The sequence below is a fragment of the Meriones unguiculatus genome (genome assembly GCF_030254825.1).
Source record: "Meriones unguiculatus strain TT.TT164.6M chromosome X unlocalized genomic scaffold, Bangor_MerUng_6.1 ChrX_unordered_Scaffold_30, whole genome shotgun sequence".
Lineage (NCBI taxonomy): Eukaryota > Metazoa > Chordata > Mammalia > Rodentia > Muridae > Meriones > Meriones unguiculatus.
The window spans coordinates 10021229-10029557 of NW_026843706.1; positions in this window are offsets into that span (position 1 = coordinate 10021229).

Consider the following 8329-nt stretch of genomic DNA (forward strand, 5'->3'; position numbering starts at 1 on the left):
CTCTCCATTGAGTTTGATGTTGGCTATAGGCTTGCTGTATATTGCCTTTACTATGTTTAGATATGTGCCTTGTATCCCTGATCTCTCCAAGACTTTAAACATGAATGGGTGTTGGATTTTGTCAAATGTTTTTGAGGCATCTAAGGAGATGACCACATGGTTTTTCTCCTTCAGTTGTGTATATGGTGGATTATGTTGATGGATTTCTGGATATTGGTGTACCTCTCCATGCTTGGGCTGAAGCCTACTTGGTCATGATGGATGATACATTTTATGTTTTCTTGGATTAGGTTTGGAAGTATTTTATTGAGTATTTTGGCATCAATGTTCATAAGACAGATAAGTCTGAAGTTCTGTTTTGTTGGGTCTTTTTGTGGTTTAGTTATGAACATGACTGTGGCTTCATAGAATGAGTTTTGTAATGTTCCTTCTATTTTTATTTTGTGGAATAGTTTGGAGAGAATTGGAATTAGGTCTTCTTTGGAGGTCTGGTAGAATTCTGCACTGAAGCCATCTGGCCCTGGGCTTTTTTTGGCAGGGAGAATTCAATGACTGCTTCTATTTCCTTGGGAGTTATAGGACTATTCAATCTTTCTACCTGGTCTTGATTTAATTGGGGTAAGTGGAATCTACCAAGAAAATTGTCTATTACATTTAGATTTTGAAATTTTGTGGGCTATAGGCTTTTGTAGTAAGACCCAATGATTGTTTGGACTTCCCCAGTATCTGTTTATATGTCCCCCTTTTCATTTCTGATTTTGCTGATTTGGACATTTTTCTCTCTGCCTTTTAGTTAGTTTGGCTAAGGACTTGTCTATCTTATTGATTTTCTCAAAGTACCAGCTCTTGGTTTCATTGATTCTTTGATTTGTTTTATTTGTTTCTAATTTATTGATTTCTGCCCTGAGCTTGAATATTTATGGCCATCTACTCTCTTGGGTGTGTCTGCTTCTTTTTTTTTCCCCTAGGGCTTTGACGTGTGACATTAAGTTGCTTGTATGAGATATATCCATCTTCTTTCTGTATGCACTTAGTGCTATGAAATTTCTTCTTATCACTGCTTTCATTGTGTCTGATACCTTTGTGTAAGTTGTTTCTTCATTTCCATTGAATTTTAGGAAGTCTCTAATTTCTTTTTTCATTTTTTCCCTGACCAAGCTGTCAATGAGTAGAGAGTTGTTTAGTTTCATTGTATATATAAGCTTTTTCTTATTTCTGTTGTTGTTGAGGTCTAATTTTAGGCAATGGTGATCTGATAGGACACAATGGATTATTCCAATCTTCTTGTATCTGTTGAGGCTTGCTTTGTGCCTGACTATATGGTCAATTTTTGAGAAGGTTTCATGATGTGCTAAAAAGAAGGTATAATGCTTTGCATTTGGGTGAAATGTCCTGTAGACATCTATTAGATTCATTTTATTTATGACCTCTGTAGGTGTCATTATTTTCCTATTAGCTTCTGTCTAGAAGATCTGTCCCTTGGTGAGAGTGTACTGTTGAAGTCTCCCACTATTAAGGTGTTGGGTTCAATGTGTGATTTCAGCTTTAATAATGTTTCATTTACAGATGTAGGTGCTCTTATATTTGTGGCATAAATGTTCAGAGTTTTGGAATCCTCCTGGTAGATTTTTTCTTTCATGAGAATTAAGTGTACCTCCTCATGTCTTTTGATTAATTTTGGTTGAAAGCCCATTTTATTAGATGTTAGCAAAGCTATCCCAGCTTGTTTTCTGGACCCAGTCGATTGAAAAACTTTTTTCCAGCCCTTTACTCTGAGGTAGTGTTTATGTTTGTTGTAGAGGTGTGTTTCTTGGATGCAGCACAATGTTGGATCCTGTTTCCACAACCATTCTTTTAGTCTGTATATTTTTATTGGAGAGTTGAGTCCATTGATGCTGATAGATAATAGTGACCAATGAATGTTATTTCCTTTTATTGTGGAGTTGGTGGTGTTACTGTGTTTCTGTTTTCTTTTAATTTTTTTCTTTTGAAGTTACCTATATCCTATTTTTTCTAGGGCGTAGTTGATATTGTTGGATTGGAGTTTTCCTTCCAGTATCTTCTGTAAGGCTGGGTTGCTATGTAGATATTGATTATGTTTAGTTTAGTCATGGAATATTTTCTTTTCTCCATCTATGTTGATTGAAAGCTTTGCTGGGTATAGTAGACTGAGTTGGCATCTGTGGTCCCTTAGAGTCTGCATGACATCTGCAAAGGCCCTTCTGTCTTTCATAATTTCTGTTGAGAAGTCTGGCGTGATTCTGATAGGTCTACCGTTATATGTTATGTGGGCTTTTTTCCTTGCTGCTTTTAATATCTTTTCTTTTTTCTGTAGATTTAGTGTTTTGACTATAATGTGACATGAGGGGTTTCTTCTCTGGTCTAGTCTATTTGGTGTTCTGCAAGCCTCTTGTATGTTTATGGACATCTCTTTAAGTTGGGAAAATTTTCTTCAATGATTTTCTTGAAAATATTTTCTGGACCTTGGAGCCTGGAGTCTTCTTTTTTGTCTACTCCTATTATTCTTAGATTTTGTCTTTTTGTGGTGTCCTTGATTTCTTGGATCTTTTCTATTTGGGACTTCTTTTATTTTATTTTTTTCTTTGAGAGATGTATCAATTTCTGCAAGTTTATCTTCAGCACCTGAGATTCTCTCTTCCATCTCTTGTATTCTGTTGGTGACACTTACCTTTGTGATTCCTGATCTTTGCTCTACATTCTGAAGCTCCACAGTTTTCTCTGTTTGTGTTTTCTTTATTGAGTCTAATTCTGTTTTTATGTCTTGTATATTTTCTTCATCTGTTTGAATGTGGATTCCTGTCGTTCTGTGACGCCCTCTATTATTTTGTTCATCTCCTCTCTATATGACACTAATTGAACCTCTACTAGTGCCTCTGTTTGTTTGGCTGTATTTGCCTTTATTTTTTGAGAGCTTATTCATTTCTTTATGTGCCTCTAATATCTGGATAAGCCTGGAACTGAGATCATTTCCCTGTGTTTCAAATGAAACATGTCCATTAATTTTGGGGGTTGCTGATGAAGCCATGATGTCCTGATTTTTGTTGGATGTGTCTTATGCTGACCTCTAGCCATCCGCTTATCCATAACCTTTGCTGTTTGTTCCTGGATTCTGTACTTCAGACAGGGTCTGTCTTTCTTTGGTGTCTGGACTATTCTTCAGGAAGATGAGAGAAGTCCTTCGGTATCAGAGTGGATGTTAGTGTTTCAGCTACAGTTAAAGGAGGAAGGTTGAAGGCGTAGGTACACAAGTGAGGAAGAGCAACCGTGGGCATGTGTTTGGAAGTGTGCCTTGAAAGACAGGGTGTTAGAGCTTGTAGATACCTGGAATGTGGGGTTTAAGCAGTGGAGGGGGTGCGGGTGCCTATGCTATTCATGGGTGCAATGCACATGCACATGTGCCCTGAAAATCTCAGTGGCCTACAGGCCTGTCATACTGTCCTCCTAGTATTCAGATCTGTCTGAGCTCCACGAATTATTTGCCTGGACTCCACTGGTAGACCCAAAGAACAGGGGCTTCAATGTTGAGAATGCTGATACAAAAATCCCTATGTTGCCCACAGAGGGTGTTTGGGTGGGAGAAAGCTGATGGCTGGCTGCTAGCATAGAATAATCCTGGATCTTGGGTTCTCCATGCACTCACTTGAAGGCACACTCACTTGTTAACAGATCTAATCAGAAACCATAGGAGTTCTCCCTGTTCTCTACTCTAAGATTTGGGCCTGCAGGGGCAAATAAGTGAGTAGGAGATCTGTCAGCTCAGTGGTGTCCACTGTTTCCCCACTGGGCTGAGAGACCTTTACTTGGGGTTGTCACTTCTGTTGTCTCAGTCAAGGAACCTGGAGGTTCGTGGAGGGCTAGCTTGACACCCTGCTGCTGCTGCTGCTGCTGCTGCAGATGTGGGAGTCTGGTACAGCCACTTGCTTGGAGGCCCTGGAGAGCCCGTACAGCTGCCCGCAGAACAGGGAGGCTTGGACAGAAGCCTGCAGGGAGGCCCTTACAGTGATCTGCAGAACTGGGAAGCTTATACAGTGGCCCACGGTTGTAGCAGAACTGGGTTGCCAGTAGAGTCACTGCTGGGAGGCCCTGGGAAGCCTGCACATCTGACTTCAGACCTGGAAGGCCCATACAGCTGTCTGCTGCAGCCAAGGAACTGGGAATCCTGCCTCTGCTGTCTCAGGGAGTCTGAGCAGGGAGTTCCATGCTTGGAGCTGTGGATACTGTGGGTTGCCTCTGCTGAGGAGGGAGGTCCATGCCTGGGTTAAAGGGAAGTGCACAGGAGTTGAATATTCACTACTCTCAGTCCCCAGTGTCCACAGATGACCTGGATCCAAATGGTCTCAGCTCACAGGCTGTCTCCTCTCTCCCAGGAAGCCTCTACGATGATGTTCTGGTTTCAGCTGTCCCTCCACCCACCAGTTTTGGAGTTTCAGATCCTGTGCCACTCAGATATGGTGCACACTAGTCGCTGCCATCTTGGATTCCCAAGAAACATAATTTTAAATAGGAGCTATTTACTGCAGCACTATGAAATGTGACAGGGAAATGAACTTACATAGATGCTGCTTTTTATTTTATATTTGGAAAACATTTCTTCCATGATAAGAAGGGGTATTAAAATGAAAATTTAATATCATATAGTATATGTGATATACATATATAGCATATGTATCACATATGTACTGTACCCATGGTAAGTATTACTGCTTCTTAATGATGCACAGTCATTCTGAGTTTTGAACATCTGTGTAAAAGTTTTTAGCTATTTTTAGTAGGTTGTGCCCATAGGAAGAAGAAATACAAAACCAAGGTTGGGTGGATAGATTTGCTCAAAACCCAGTATATTTGGAAAATTAAAAAACAGATTTAATACCAATAAAAATATCAAAAATAAAAAACTGACTCATTTAAATTGACCCTCATGTACTGTTCCTTCACTTACCCTCTGAATTGTTCTTTATAGCTTCCTTGATGAAAATATGCTGTCATCCTTAATTTTTCTTATAGTACACATAAGAATTTGGTTAAACTACTACTATAGCGTACTCCTATTTGTATTGTTTCTCTAGTCTATGTACTAGAAAAACAAGGAAAATAAAATTAAACCTTTATATTCCCCCCCTTAGACACACACAGAGAAGTAAATTCTTTCCTGTTAATGTTCTGAGCTTCCTGCTTCAGTGAAAGTAGTTTCTCATATAGCTACCAACACAGGTCTACATTGTGGTTCTAGTCTTCCTGTGATAGTGTCTATACGTATACTGAGTAAGCTGAAGAAATTAGGTGAGCTTCCACAGTTAGAGTCTGAAAGTCAGATTTTTAGATTTCTGAGCCCATATGTGCTTGGGAAGCCTAAGAATAAATATTTGTTCTTGTATAGACTTATGTTAATCAAGTATTTAAGATGCTCTCTTCAAAACAAATTATGATTATTAATAGCAATCAGAGAGACCAGAATGTTCTTGTTACCTTATAGGACTGTGAAGTCATAATCAGAAGTATGTTTGGGAAATGTGGAATCATAAAGAAGAAAGTTAATAGAAAGTGCTTAGTGTTAAGAATTAAGATGCATCTCTCCTCACTACTGAGTTATAGTTGCTATTCTAAATCTTGTTTCTGAGATTTTCCTTTCACATACAAAACTAGAAAGAGACCAATTCTGACTGTTGGTATTTTTTTTTTCTTCTGGATATATTGATGTTCTTGTCCTCCCACTAAAAAACAGAAACTTATTTAGTACCAATAACCATGCCTGAATCTCCCTTTCTCAGTTATTAAAATTAACAAAAATTTTCAACTTTCTATCTGTAAATCTCTGCCTGTCTTAGATGTTCTCCTTAAGCATGTTGCCTACTTTAAGTCTTGAAAAATAACCTTAGTATTTAACTTTTGGTTCACATGTTTGTTTGTTTTTTTTCTTCTTGTTGCTAAATAAGCTTAATACACATGCAAGATGTGTCTTTTTGAGCTCATTATACTGATAATTGAATTAAACATGTAGTTTAAGTTGAGAGATCTTGACCATATTTTGAGACCTTCTCTAAACCTAAATTTCATATCTGAAAACAAAAAGTTAGACAGTTATGTCTTCTGGGGAGGTGAGTTTCAAAGTCTTCCATTTGTCTCATTCATCTTTTCCTTAACACTAGCCATTGTTATAGGGGCTGTTGCCGTACTGGGTAATCGCATCCATGGTATTCCCTAACCATGGTTCTTACTCTCTGATAAAGGCTAATACAAAATTCTAGGGGAAATGTGAAAATTGGAATATGCAATCACAATGTTAATGGAAGGAAATAAGTACCTAGAATGGTTCATTTACATGGAATGAATGAGAGGCTGTACATAATAGAAAATATTATGACTAAACCCACAATCAAGAGAAAAGAACAGCCTGTGTTTTCATTTCTTTTCTATTACTGTGATAATGAGCAAGGCAACTCATAAAAGAAAGCATTTAATTGACGGTTTGCTTACAGTTTCAGAGGCTTAGTCCATTTCCATAATGGGAGGAAGTATGACATCAGTCTAGCAGTGCACTGGAGCAAAAGCCAAGAGCTCACATCCTCATATGCAGGCAGCAGGCAGAGAGAAAACAACTGGAGCCTGGCATATGCTTTTGAAACCTCAAAGCCTCCTCTGACACCTCCGCTAACAAAGCCACACCTCCTAATCTTTCCTAAACAGTTGACCAACTGGGACCAAGTATTTAAATATATGAGTCTATAGGGGCCATTCTCATTTCTATCATCACAACCAGGAAAGGGTTGAGCATTAAAGTTGCGAGCTGCGTGATCATCTCGCCAGCAAGAACGCACACGGACAACAGGATCCTTCTGCAGCAGGCTTTATTATATGAAAGGAAGAAGACACCGAGCCCCGAAGTGGCGCTGTTTATATAAGCCCTGGTCGCACCTAAGTGACGTGAGTGACGTGTCATACCCTGATTGGCTGCTCACTCATCACCCCGTCTGACGGCCCTGGGCTCAGGCAGTGGCTTGGTGCGCTTTCGCAACTCGCACATGCGCTCTAGAAGTTCTTTACAGTTCTGAGGGCAGATGTCAGCGCCATTAGATGGCATCTGAATCTCAGCTCTCCACATCTCCCCCTTTTTGTTTTTAATATAGCAAGTCCCCTTCCACCGACGAGGTGTTGTGCCAATTTATTTGAGAGCATTACCAATGTCTGAGCCTGGTGGAAGGCAATGCTCAGCCCTTACCCGTCATTGGAGCAACCTCCTCACAGCGAGGCTGTCCTGTCTTAGGTGGGCAGAGACTTATTTGCACTCTTCCGTCCCTGACTTTCCAGACCGTTTGATTTTTATACTCATGAGGAGACAACATGGAATCGCACCCATCCCCGTGCAATGGGAACACGTCCCCGGGAGTGCAAGGGCTGCTAATCCAGTCTCATCCAATTTTGTGGCACTACAACTACAAAGGCAGAGGTAACCTTGCGGTTTATCATTCTTTTAATATGGAAAGCCAAACCTCCGGAGACAAGCCTTGCTCTAGGGCTGCTAGTGCTTGTGCGATCACCACCTTGTCATGTTTTTGTTGGGTTTTGAGTTTGCAGAACAACCAGAGTAAAAACACTAAGCCACAACATAATGCTGCACCAAACATTCCAACCCCCACCCATTCTTTAAAATAAGAAAAGGCAGAAGAAACCCAGGATAATAAGCCATCTGTGAGCGATAAATCCACTCGAGTAGAATTAGTGGTCACCACTGCCGCCCTTAGTTCTTCAAGTAGTTGCAGGTATATTCGTTGAAAGATCATCTTCAGCTGCCACGAGCTTTCGCGTGAGGCGCTCCGGTACCCAGAATGGATTGTTTTCTTCCTGTGGGAAAACACAGACAGCTCCCCTGGATCTTATTAAGATAGGATCCGGGCCTTTCCATTGACCAGTCAAGACATCCTTCCATTTGACCATTTCCTTAGGCCTATCAGGCTCTAAGCAGTGGCGATCAGCCGCCAAGTGGCCCTCACTGTCCAAATTTAAAAAACTGAGAGTAAAGAGTGCCAAGGAAACAGTCACTCGTGGCACTGAGGGCAGAGCCTCCTCGACTCCCCCTTTTTGTTTTATTAAGTAGGATTTTAGAGTGCGATGAGCACGTTTAATAATACCCTGTCCCTGAGGGTTATATGGGAGACCTGTTAGGTGGGTCACTCCCATTTGATGACAAAACTGTCCAAATTTCTGAGAAGTATAGGCTGGCCCATTGTCAGTTTTTAGAATTTTGGGCTTTCCTCAGGCACTCCATGCCTCCAGGCAATGTTGAATAACATGGGCTGCCTTTTCTCCAGTC